This window comes from Pezoporus wallicus, unplaced genomic scaffold (genome assembly GCF_028554395.1).
Source record: "Pezoporus wallicus isolate ANWC-B61680 ecotype Strahan unplaced genomic scaffold, APGP_CSIRO_Pwel_v1 contig_3952, whole genome shotgun sequence".
NCBI lineage: Eukaryota > Metazoa > Chordata > Aves > Psittaciformes > Psittacidae > Pezoporus > Pezoporus wallicus.
In genome coordinates, this window is record NW_026635034.1 from 1549107 (window position 1) to 1562580 (window position 13474).

The 13474-nt window shown below is 38.7% G+C and overlaps 1 long non-coding RNA gene across 2 annotated transcripts in view; it reads left to right on the forward strand.

The window, feature by feature from the left end:
- Positions 1-13037, forward strand: part of LOC130603677 (uncharacterized) — a 92761-nt gene extending 79724 nt beyond the window's left edge. The window contains exon 4 of one of the 2 annotated variants that reach the window (XR_008973255.1): positions 12854-13037. This is a non-coding gene — a long non-coding RNA (uncharacterized LOC130603677). Of the gene's footprint in view, positions 1-615; positions 1166-12853 lie in introns of those variants that run through there. The other variant, XR_008973241.1, reaches the window with a different exon arrangement.
- The last annotated feature ends 437 nt before the right edge of the window (positions 13038-13474 follow it).

Sequence of the window (13474 nt, forward strand, 5' to 3'; positions counted from 1 at the left end):
ACGGTTCCCCTTTTTTATTAACATATAAAGGGAACAATTGAATTTTGCAAGGCAGGACTCTTAATCTCCAGGATCAGATTCTTCACGGCAAGGAGGGGGTGTAAAAGTTTCTCTCTTGCTCTGTCTCTCCATGGCACATGGTCCCAGCTGTATGACTCCGTTCATGAATATGCATGAAATCAGATATGACATTCCCCTGCTCCCATTAATAATCTTGTCATCTGACTTGTGCAGCATTAAGCTTCAGCCCGTGGCTCCTCGTAGCGAAAGCAGCCTGAAGGAAAGGGAGGGGAGGGGAAGATAAAAAAAAAGAGGCCATGCCTTTTTTTATTGGGATTAAGTGCTTGAAAATTTTGGCAGGGGGTTGCCAGGAGAGTAAGGGGAGGGAGAGAAAGGCAGAGACACGCACAGAGGGACAGAGAGATGAGAAATCCTCCATGAATGCGTTGGCTTGTTAGAAGCCCAAAGCGGTGGGTGTAATGGTATGCGAGCTGACCTTGAATATAGCCACTGTGGGTTGCCCCAGCTTTTTTGTAAAAGAAGCATTTGCAGCAGAGGTTTGGATTTCAGGCTTTGCAGTCATCAATCATCTCAGCCTATTCTCCTCTTTGACAGCTCTGTACAAGGCCTGACATTTGACACTCGGGACCCCAGGACTTACACAGAGGCACAAGCTGAGGCCCTAGGGAGGAGGTAGGGAACTGGAGGGGGGGTGGAAATCACAACAGGAGAGACTTTTTCACCCCCTTTTCTATTTTTTTAATTTATTTTTTTTTAAAGAAGCTACAAAACAAATTGTAAATGTAATAGGAATTGATTTAAGAGAAGAACATCGCATCAAGTTCTGTTCCCTGCATTGCTCAGTTCATGCTGACAAGGCTGATCTGAAGAGGTGGGAGAAGAAAGGCAGGCTGAGAGGGCTTTAGGGAAGCAAGAAGAGGCTCATACCCTTCTTTCTACATACCCTAAGGTTACCAACTTGACCGAAGTTTTATTCCATTTTAGCACAGTTAACCTTCACTTCAGAACTTCCCATTCAAGACAAGCAGACTGAATAGCTCCCTGAGGCTCATGAACCTGTTGGAAGCCAGCATGGGCCTCAACCAGGTTGCCTAGACTAAATATCAGCAAACCTAGTTATGAAAGCAAGTGGATGCGTGGCAGTTCTGGGAACAGTATGAGTCTATGGCACATAAACAAAAAGCCATGTATGACTTGTAGATAAATGTTTCAGGATAAACCTTTTTGTCTGAGTCAGTGCTTACTGGTGCTGACAAGTTTTGACAGTTACAGTCTTTTTAAGGTAGGTGTTTTCTTTATCTTTTCTAATATAAATGTAACAGTATCGTTCTGACCCCAGACAAAACTATTTTTGTGAGCTCACCCTTTGTTTTTGTGTCTCTTTCTATCCCCATTGTCTCCTGCTCCTCACGCCCACTTCTAATTAAGAACAAGAAAGACAAGTTCTGTGTAAGCTTTATGTGCTGTTAAACCAGATAAAGATGCCAATTTGTTGTGAAAACCATTTGTGGTTCCCTGCTACCTCCTTAGTCACAAAAAGGAAGAGATCTGGGGGTTTGCAGGGGAATTCTGTTGCAGATGAGGTTTGGGACAGGAAAATTCACTGTGAGCAGGGGTGACTAAATATGTGAGCAGAAGTGGGCAGGAAAGGACACAGCAAAGTATTTTTCCTTGACATTTAAACTCTGCAGTGGCACATAGCATGTTTAAATTGATCTAGAAATAGGTGACAAAAAAACCTCCCCTTTACACTGACTTTGGGTTCAGCCCAAAAGAGTGTAACTAGCCTGTGAATTTTGCTGATACAAGAGGTCGGGTTAAACACTCTGGATGATTTTCCAGGAATGTCAGGCTGTTCCTCAAGGAGACACAGTATTTTATTTGCAAAAGTTGCATCCCACACATTGGTTTTGATCTGTCGTGTGTTTCTTTGAGTATTTGCAAGCCACCATTTGAAAGCCGTCATTTCACCGCTTGAGTGCGCATCATGCAGCTCTGTTTCCTGTATGGGTTATTGAAAGGCACAGAGATAAATGAAAAGCTTGTGTACGTCATTTCTGAAACAAACCTCGAGAGGAGCACTTCCAGAGTATTTAGCAAACTTTTGCTTTCCAAAAACAAAACTGCTTGCTCCAATGAACCTTCCTGGAAAAGGGTCACAAATGATGTCAAAGTGAATTAGCGGCTTTTTAGGTGAATGAATGTTTGCAAACATTGTTCTGCTGTCCTGCTTCAAACTAGCAATTACAGTTGCAGCCCTGCATAGGGAAAATCCAAGCTTGCTCTATAGGACACACATTTACTGCCTGCAGGGGTTAGGATGGGTATTTTTCCCTCCCCCACCTATGGACCGAGCTAAGTGCTCTGTGGATTTTGAGGGTTGCCTTCCTCTGAAGTATCAGGGTTTTGCAACTGCTGGAGGCATGATACCAACTTGATGGACCAACAGCCTGATTCAATATGGCAATTCCTCTGCTTCTTGTATTTTTCGAGCTGGCTTCTGTGTGCACATGCCCAAGTGGATGATTTATCGCCTACTCTGTGATACGCTCTTGCATAGAAACGGGCAGGATCAAGCACATTTGCTGTGTTTGTGTGTGTATGTGCATATGTGTCTAGAGAGAGACAGATATGAAACAGCTGATTAGTGCTGTTTTCTTTCTCCACTCTGTATTTAACCCAGTGTGTGACTCTTCTCCTTTAACAGGTTGCTTTTGCATTTGTAACTTTTAAGTCAATGCTGCATACGTTTGTAGGCTTTCTATTTTTCCAGCTGGTGCTCAGGGTAAAGAAAAGAGAGGATAAGGATGTGTGCTTTGGGTGTTTATTTCCTTTCCTACTTTTCAGGTTCAAGGAAACTCCTACCAAGACCTTTCCAAACTCCAAACCCAAGTCTCTTCCCCATTCCCCCCAGTTTTGCACTCAAAATGAGGAATTTGTAATATTAGAAATGAAAAATCTTAATCTATTGGAAAATCTTTAGATCCATAAAATAGAGGGTAGTGGTTTTTATTTTTAACTCACCTCTAAGTTTTTTAAAAAGATTTAATTTAGCTTAGCTGAAAAGACCTGAAAACAGCAGTTTGAAAATGTCCCCTTGGGCGTAAATGATTTCTTTTAAAGCAACGAATGAGGTACATTACAACCCTCTGCCATCCATTTATTATCGTGGCAAAACTTCAGACTCCTTCGTTAGAGAGCTAAAGGCAGAAGCATGCACTGCTGGTGGTAGCCCACTCATTGGCAACCTCAGCATTGTTCTCCAGGCTCTTCCGTCCCCGGTTCAATTACAAATAGACACAGTGGATCATCCACCCCTGGAGGCTGTTCATGAAAGAGGGCGTGTCTCTCATCTAAAAGCAGAAGAAGAAACCACAGGCAGGTTGCAGAAATCCTGGAGGGTGCTCCTTTGGCCTGTTATGTAGCAGTGCCTCAATCCCTTTGCCTCTCATTAGCCTAATATGCTTCTGATCTGCGTCCAGTATCTTCACTTGGTTCTTGTTTTTTCCTGCCTTTCTTGTCTGAAGGATTATTAGGCTGCTATATTTGTTTATGTAGTCCTCGACTGTGTACTTTTTAAAACTTAGGGTTCTGGTTATAAGTTCAGTGTGTAGGTTCCTATCAAATCTCTAGATATCCCTTGGAAATTCACAAAAAGGAAGAGGGTATCATTGTCCATGAGCCCATTTCATGGGTTTATATCCAGGCCATCAAGTACTTGGTGGATTTACTTTGAGTTTTTATGTTTGTTTTGAAGTCAACACTCCAGCTATAGATGTACAGACATGAAAAGGAATAGAAGGCAAGCAGTATAGTGGACTGCAACTGGCATCGGATGTAGTGCACACAAAAAGCAGGTGAAAATAATGTATGCAGTGCAAATAAAATATGGGAAAGTGAAGAAGGGCATTAGAGTCTGGAGTGTACCTGATTATAAATACTAGTAAAAAGGAGTAAGAATTGTTTAGCAGTTAAATTTCTAAACTGAGACACAAAACCTTGGACACACCACTAATCAATGTATAACTTCTTGCCTTTGACAGAATACAATGAAAACCGATATGTTGTGTAGCACATCACAAATATCTAGGGGTAATCACTGGAAACCAAAAGATAAAAATATGGTCAATTTTTACGTTACCTTTTTTTTTGTTGCTTTTTTTTTTACTATTTTGGTTATGTTTTTTTATATAAAAATGATTATTCTCATACCACCACTATTGTTGTGAAATTATTGCATAAGTGAAGACTAAGGGATCCATTTCAGCAGAGAGACAGCCTTGGTTTAGGTGCTGTAGAGACTGGTGAATGAAGAGCCCTTGTACTGGTGATGAGCATGGAGACAAATATTTGTGAAACCAGATTGATAATTCATCTGCAAACAGACCAATGTGACTTTCCCACTCATGCCCCTACAATGTAACTGCAGCTGTGTCAGCTTCATTCAAAGCATCGCATCCTTTTCCCTCGCGCATGGGTGGGCACTTCATGATGCTAAATAGGACATTTTGACTGCTCATATCTGTACCTTGGGGCCTACCAGATCTGAGGGCAACGTAGTGCCTGCTCATTTGACTTGCACAGCTGCAAAGCTTCCAGCACAAATGCTACTTGAACACTTCTGTGTGGGGGTTGGATGTGCAGGCACATCGCTCAGTTGAAGAGGAAAAAATAGACAACAAACTCTCAAGGCTTGGTGGAGTGAGCCACCCTCCCCAAGCACGAGATTAAAGCAGTGGATTTTCAAGTAGTTCTTCAGAGTGACTAATTTATATGGATATCAAGGATTCAGTTGGAGAATTAAAAAAAAAGTAACTAGGGGAAAATATGGTGCTCTCTAAGTCCCAGTGGTATGCCACATTCATTTTACTAGAGAGTTTATTCTTTAGTACTTTCATGGATTGACATGAGGGAGGAATTCACATGTCAGGACAGATAAAATCTCCCTCCTGCCAAAGGAGTCTATTCAGACATGCATGTTAGTAGGTTGATAACTTATTCTGTATTGCAGAGGACTCAAAGATAGACATTTCTCCTTTTATCTCCATCTCTGCGCTCCCTGCATACTAAAGATATGGGGAAATAGCAAGATACATCTTAACTAGCCCTCTCAGAGAGGAGCGACTTTTCCTAGTCCATGGCAAGAGATGCAAACTTAAAGGAATAAGGTGTCACACAGACTAATAGCAAATACATTAGCAACGTTTATGCGCATAATTTGAGCCCTGTGTGAATATTGCTTAAAAAAATACAAACCCTGGACTTTGTGGTTAATTTTTTTGCCAAGAAAAATGCACAGTATTGCAATGCTCTTGTTTCATGTTACCCCGCTAGAGGCATGGGGAATAGGTTGAGAAAGATGGGGGACCAGAACAAATAAAGCACATTGAAGTATCCATCTCTGATGTGCTTTCTAAACACTCATGAAACCTCTGTGTTTTTCTGGGAGATAGGCCCATTCTCCTTTTAAAGAGTGGGGAATTGAGTCAAACAACTTTACTCCTTGACCAGAGCACTAGAAGTAGAAGTATGTCTTCTCTTCAAACTGGAAGTAAAATTCTGGAATATTTAATCGTATGCTTGAGCTGATTATTTAGTATATTTTTTATTTTCTAGGACAATCAAATGGCCTCATTTTAGGGAAACTGTTTATTTAGGAGCATTAACTTATATCAGTGTCATTCCTAAGGAGTCTTGTGTAGAAAATGGGGGATGAAGATCCTCTACCGTATGGCTCAGAGCACCTCTGAAGTGCCCCCTGGAAAAAGGACTTTTTCTTTTCTCCTTCCAGTGATGACACTGGAAGAGTAGCCTCTTTCACTGGGTGTTCTGGGGCTAAACTTGTGGGTAGGAAATAAATCAGGCAGAGTAGGAACTTTTCTAGACTTTCTCTCATCCTTCCAACTCAGTTCCCAAGAGCAAATTCCTCTTATTTTTAAGCAGCCCATATACATAGATTGAGATTAAAGTGGTTTAGAAAGTGTTATATATAGATGTGTATACATACCTAAAATATTTGCTTAGATGTATCTTATCTAAACTGCTGCATGTATCTAAATTTCCCAGGCTTGAACCTTGGTTTGTGTAAATTGATGTTGTCTCACTGTCTTTGAGTAAGCTTATTTATGTCAGCTCTGGCATTAGTTCTCTGTATTCCAGCCACCACTTAGATGCAAGAGTCAAAATAACATGGATATGTACTGCTTTCCTGTTATCTCTAGCCTCTTTAAAAACAGAAGCTATTAGAAATATTGTGAGAAAGCTATCTTGAAAGATTTGCTCCCCACTCAAGAGTTTTAGATGGGTATCTGACAAGAATGTGCAGTCCTATCAATCCCCAAACTTGAGTGTATTTTTCTTTGGCTTAGTAGTAATTTACTTTGATTTGCACACCCTGGCTTTGAGATCTTGTAATTTCAGAGATCTTCAGACCATACTTTTTTCTTTTGCTTCACCATTTTCATGTATTTCCAAGCTACCTGAATGGAGAAATGTAACATAAGAAAACCTCTATACAGTCTATACTGTGGTCCTTTCTAGAGAATGCTTTCATTCTACCTAAGCTCTGACACAAGGTGCTTCATTTTGGAAGTATCAAGATTTTCCCGGACAAGACTTTGTGAAGTAATGACTCAGAGGCATAGACAGACAAATGGTTTATTTGCTTCATCTTAATAATTAATGTATTGTTATTGCTAGTGATGGTGTGCACTGACATACCTTCCAATGAATTCTTTGTGTATCACTTAATATGAGAGTGATTCTTATTAGACTAAGGAAGATGACATCTCAGCATGGATAATTATACATAAAGTTAAGAAAAGGGGTACTTAGGATAATATAAGTGGTCTGTTTAAATTCAGTCATACATCTCATAAATTCTACAGTTGCTTCCCATTTTCTTCATTAAAGTGTTTTCTTTTTCCTATTGTAATTGACCAACAAATTCCTTAACATTTTTAAGCGTATTTTAGACACAGAGGTTTCAACAGGGTGAGCTCAAAACTGTAATTTCAGCTTTGAATTGTTGTTTTCGATTGATCTTCCTGTGATTTACAGCCATTTCCCACCAGAAAGTTCTCACCTGCTTTATATCAATAGAATTTGGGGCACAGTTTCATCCTTGTGGAGCGCACCTGCTTTGTGTCCCTTGTGAAGGGAGGTTAGTCTTTACCTTTGAGAATTTGCTGCCCACTGGCTATCTTCATATAAAGCCAACCAAAAATTTCTGCATGTTTATAGGGAGAACTGCTTGAAGATTTGTAAAACGATTTTGATCTTGGATCTGAGCCTGCCATTAAAGTGCTTGACTTGCCTTGACCACTGTAATTTTAGAAAGCTGACCCTTCTCCCTTGCAATTTACACAGTGTTTTTAGCCTAATGCAGAATTTCCCTCTTCTGCAGCTGGGAAGAGAATATCCATCATTTCCAGATGTGGACATCTGATCCAGGAGGCAATTGAAGGTATTTTGGAATCATATGGTTTGGCTTATGGATTTGGATTGGTCAAAAGAGATTTGCCTGAAATCCTTGAGGGAGTGTGGCACCTCACTGACTCGAGAGGCATTTTAAAATAAAACCTGAAGTTAAATGCATTTATAGAGAGGCTTAAAACTTCCAAAATATAAATCTAAAATATTTATATGTGGGCTGCAATGGAACAGAAGTTACGACCTCATATGTGAATGTCTAGGATTTGTTTTTTCCCTCTACCAACCCACCTGGAATGACTTTAGCTTTCAGCTTTACCTCAGGCTGTACCCAGGTTAGCTTCTAGTGACTTATGACTCCATCAATCTGCACAGATATGTGCTGTACTCCTTCAAGGGAAGTAGTTCGTCTTCTATATGACTGCATCTCCACCTCTTCCAAAGTTCAAAGAACTCAGGACAATTGCTTATTTGAACAGGCTTCCAGTAAGTATAGATGTTCTCCCCACTTTCCCATGCGAATCAGGACTTTCTGTGAACTTTGATAGAGACAAAAACTTTCACAGTAATCCATCCCCTCTGAACTAGAAAGACATCACCATCATCAGGTGATGAAGTATCAGGTGAGATTGCTCAGTATGCTTTAAGGAGTTTTGAACTGGAAATGGATCAATTTAGAGCTCTTCTGAAGTCAGAGGAGCACATTTTTTACGATCCATTTCCCATGAACTAACAACTGTTCCCTCTCCAGCAGACAGTTTACTTGTAGCTATTTTGACTTGCATTATTCCACTTAATGAAGATAAACATAAGTCAGACACAAGAAAGCCACAGAATGAGTATGTACGGGAAGTGTTCCAAGTATTCAGCATTTACTAGACAAAATTGGCCAGTAATTCTTTTTGCTTTTCACAGAGGATAAAAATCCCTGAAAGATAATAATCATCATTGTTTGAACTAATATAGCATAGTGATCTGAGAACATTTCCCAAACACTAACTGGACTGAGAACAGCCTTGAGATTAGATTCATATTATTTAAAATACCCATTTTTGAGACGGACAAACTCACAGGTCACCTAGATGTAACATAACTTCCCATGGGTTACAGAGTCAGAATAGTATAGACTATTTCTAACTGCCATTTCTATGATTTTGATGACATTGCAAAGAAAGCTCAATATTGTGTATTCAAGTTGCTTAAATTATTCATATTACAGTGACTTTTTTCTGCTTACGTGCAGCTTTTCATAAAATTGATTCTTTTTTAGTAATTATTTGCATGACCGTACACTGCCAAATTTTTGTCCTATAAACTGTCCATGGTTTTGATGCTCAAGATTGCCAATTGGCAGATATTAGTAACCTAGATCGCAAGTTATTTTTTCTTCCTCTTGATTTGATTAATATAACTTTTTTTTTGAGCAACAGAAGAAGGAACATCAAATAGTCAATCCATTCAAGACTATGTTTGTGGGAATATAAACACTTCCCTGGCCAGAATATCTATTCCCCAAAACTTTATCTGAGCAATAACTAGTTGCCTGTATGTTTCCATAAAGCAAGTAGTCAGATGGCATTATCATGGATGAAACAAATATTCTGAATCATGATGGGGACTCACAGATGTTGTAGTTCACTCAGTTCCTGTGGCTGTACAATTAATAAGTGATGGCAAACGGATTGAAGTATACTAATACACTGGAAACAATTCAATGCATTCACAGTTTCTCACATTTTTTCTATATGCTACTGTCATCAGATTATTTCTTAGGGCAGTTTAGTTTCTTTATTTGTAGATCCATGGTTTTAAAAGTTTCCTAGTCTCCTGCTTGTGTTCCACTAATGACAGTAAATAGACTGCGTTGTTCACGCTGAAATCATTTGCCCAGAGAGGCTAAACAGATCATGCCCTTCCTGAGCCTTGAATCTATACCCTACAAACAGCACCATATGGTTAATTTTTAAGCTAACTGACCAAGTGTTTAATAAGGCAGAGGCTGGGGGGATGAGGAGGAAAAATGCTGTCCATAAAAGTCATTGTTCTGGTGGGTGGCATCTCTTAACCCTTTGTAGCATGGCAGGAACAAATCCATCAAATGGAGCTTTGACAAATCAGACGAGAGGGAGCACCAACTTGTGAGCCAAATGCATCAAAAATGGTATTTAGGTGTTACACTGGGATAATTATTGACTTATAGATACAGCAGGTAGTACACTGATCTTGGGATTAAGGTCTCTAGGTTTTACTCTTGATTCTGTCATATTTTGCTGTCTGACCTTGAACACTTCACTTTCCCCTTCTATTTTATCCACACATCTTTGGGCTAATGTGCCTGCAGAGCATAGCCCTGTTGATCAGGGGGTATCCTTGCAAAAAAGTACTGGCTGATTCTACCTTCACAATTTATATGAATCCTGACCAGGCTTGGAACAGTCAGGTTCTTTGAATTATGGTAGCACACATGTTGACATAAAATTGGAATTAATAGGGCAGGTCTCAGTGTTTTAATTAGATAGCTCAAAACTACCTCTTTATTCTTTCACATAAAGTTAGATCCAAAGCAGATGATCAACATTTATTTATGCATGCATTCAAACTAGACAACATAGTAACTGAGAAAGATTAAATTTTTGTGTTTGTTAAAAAAAAAAACAGCCCAAAAGCCATCTCACAGCAGTGCTATTTGGGAAATGAAGTAATGTACAGAAAAGAATACTAACACAACAACAAAACAGTCTTCCAATTTCTGTTGGGTTATAGCATGCCATCTTTGGTATTTATTTCCCTAGAAGCTTGCCTTTTTTTTTAACAGATGTATACTCCTTTCATTGGTGTTTATTTAAAATCCTGCCAACATATCTGAAATCAGCACATACTGCATGTTGATGCACCACCTTGCCTAATTGACTTAGCTGGAAAATAAACAGTGAAAGGCTATTTTAGCAGCAAACTGGTTGGTACAGCTACACATTCTCTACCTTTATCTATGTACCACACAAGCAGAAAAGTACTAGTGCCCAATAGTATGGGCACAAGGTTGTTACACGTGTTTTCTGCAGCCTTCAGCATTTTAGGGACAAACTTGGTATTGGTGTCACTGTCACTCTTTGAGTCAGAAGAATAACATTTCTATCTCTGTTGCCCAAAACCCTTGATAACATCCATAAGATGCCATCAGAACCACAAGAGCTTATTAAAAGTTATCGTTTTTAAAACAATAGGTTCCTGAATATTCACACTAACTGAGGATTATAAGGCTATTCACGCAATGTGAATAATTTGCTGCTAATAATATTGACACTCAATCTGTCTGCAAAATGTCTCTGTTAGCAGGAAACAATCACGCTGCGAGGTGTTAGGAAGACTTTGCAGTGGAGTGGCAGAATGAAGCAATTAAAAACTGATTGGCAAATGGATTTGAAGTTTGAAAAAATATTCTTCTGCTTTTTAAGAGGAGATATTAAACCATAAACAATAGTGAATTCCTGCAGAGAAAAGTAGTTTTCTGCTCATTTTACTTCTTTCTTTTTTAAACAAAACCAAGGTGTTATTTTCTGAAAGGGACCCAACTTGGGATATACTGGTGAAAAAAGGCAGAGAAATAAAACAGTCCCACATAAAAAAGATACATTTATTTTTGACTGTGCAGTGGTACTGGTTACTGAAGTGGGACATGAGGAAGCTGGGTGCTGTTGGTTAGGAAGAACTGAAGAGGAAGAGCTTTAGCAGAAAGGCACTGAGGAAATTGATATTTTGGTTTCATGTAGGATATGTTCTTTGCTCACAAATCTTCATTCTGATGTGATCTTTTGTTCAGCTTTTCACCAAACACAATGATTATTCCCGGGAAAATATTTAGCAGATGAAAATGACCATTTTCATTTGAGTTGGGGTAGGAACTGATATATCTTTCTGAACAAATACTTTGGGGTTTGCAGTAAAGATTTTCTATCACGTTTTTCAGAAGTTAATATTTATTTTTGTTAATTTAGCACAAAGGTTACTCCTCTGAAGCTATTTTTGAGCTCTTATCCATCATACCAGGGTATTAAATGACTACAGATTTTTGCCATTGATATAAAAGTGTCTTAGTGTATTTATGCTATATACGTTCTTTATTAGAATAGGATTTTTATACCATATCATTAAAAAAGAATATAAAAATAATACAATGAAAAAAGATGGATTTTTCATATGTCTTTGGACAGGAGTGATTTTTAACAGTAAAATAGTAAATCAAAAATAGAATGCAGAAAAGAAGAGCCATTGGATTAGACATGGTGCAAAAGAACTTGATTATGTTACAACATTTAAAATATTTAAACAAAGTTTTCTCTGTGTTACTGGTTATGGTTCAGATTCTTTTTGCAATGATTTGCTTTATGGCCTTTTATTAACTTCCCCTGATTAAAAGAAAAAAAAGTCATTCAGAGTATGGACTATTTAGTTGATTATTTTTCTTTAATGATCCTCCAGTTTGGTGTATTTTGTATTTGTTTACTATCCACTTGCTCACAGATAGCATTCCTGCTGTACTCTTTTTACAGTGAATTGGGAGATTTTTAATAGTTGCTTAAGCTAGTCACTCCAACAAAATGTGCATAGTCAGACAAAATACAGACCACGTCCTAGAATGTAATTTCTATGTCATACTGATATTAGCTACTTAAATAGGCAGACTTACTGTGTGCATTACTGTGTGCAAGTTAACAAAAAGGGAAGGATCATAAGAAAGGGAAGGTTTTGTACTCTCAATATCGGTTTTCTAGAGCTAATAATTGAGACAGATCCGAAAAAGCTCAAAATTTTCCTAATTGTAAACTAAAAGGCAGGAAACTCCTGGGTTGAGCTAACAAGAGGAATAGAAAGGTTTGCCGAACAGAATGGCACTCCTGAATGGCTAAAATTACACTCGCAACATGAGCAAATTCCCATTGATTTTGAGCTGAAATGGTTCAGAGCTAGTGGCTTCAGAGCCACCTCCTCCGAGCCGAATGGCAGCTCTGAAGATATACCTGTGTTTGAAACTTGCTTTGAACACTTGGGCATGCTGCGGCCAGATAGGAGAAAATTGAATCCCATCAGGAAATGACCAGTGCAAGAGACGGTTATGAGTTTATTAACCTGATGAATAAAAGAAGTAAATATTTGGTGTAAAGCCTGTCAGAGATTACACTTGTAAAATTTCTAATTCAGCTATTTCTTCTTATAGGTATCAATATATAGTGGGGTTAATACAGCTTTACACATTTCAGAAGCTTTTGCTCTAACTTAAAGTTCAATAATACTTTCCTAGCAAGGTTTTTACTTCCTCACCAACTTGTCTTATCAACAACCTACCTTTTTTGTCTGCAGGCTGTTTATTTCCATGGCTCTAATCTTTTCTCTGGGCTTTCAGAAAGTTTTCTGAATGCTTAAAACCATCCGTAAAAAGCAATAGCAACCTGATGGGCTGAATGCCACGTGAGTAATTACTGATGGACTTAAGGAATGAGTTTTGCTCATGGACTGGAGTCTCGCTGGCGTCTCTGCAGCCTGTCTCCACTGTTTAATAGCATTTCTGGAAAAGTCTAGAGAGAGAATTGTGGCCCTGATACAAATTTAAAGTAGAGAATAGGTGGAATAGTAAAGCAAAGGAGCACCAGAGAACAGTTGTCTTCCACCTTCACTACCCTCACGTGAATCAAATGACAGCATTTTACTGTGAAAAGTGAAGATATTGGGCAAATTTTGCCTGCAAAATTTTCAGCACTGAGGAAATAAAAAAATATGTAGCTGGAGAAGATCTTATTTAGAACCAATTACACCATATTAAATGTTCTGTAGTCTTTCCCTTTCTCTCACTCTTTGCCCTCTAGACCGAGAAGGATTTATCTCATACATTTCAAGAAAAGTCACCTCTCTGTAACCTGCAGTTCATTCAATCAAGGCTTAGCATAAATAATCAGTATGAAAAACACCAATTGGCTTTGAAGGGCCCCTGGATTTAGGAGGAATACGCTGCTCATGTCTGTGGAGC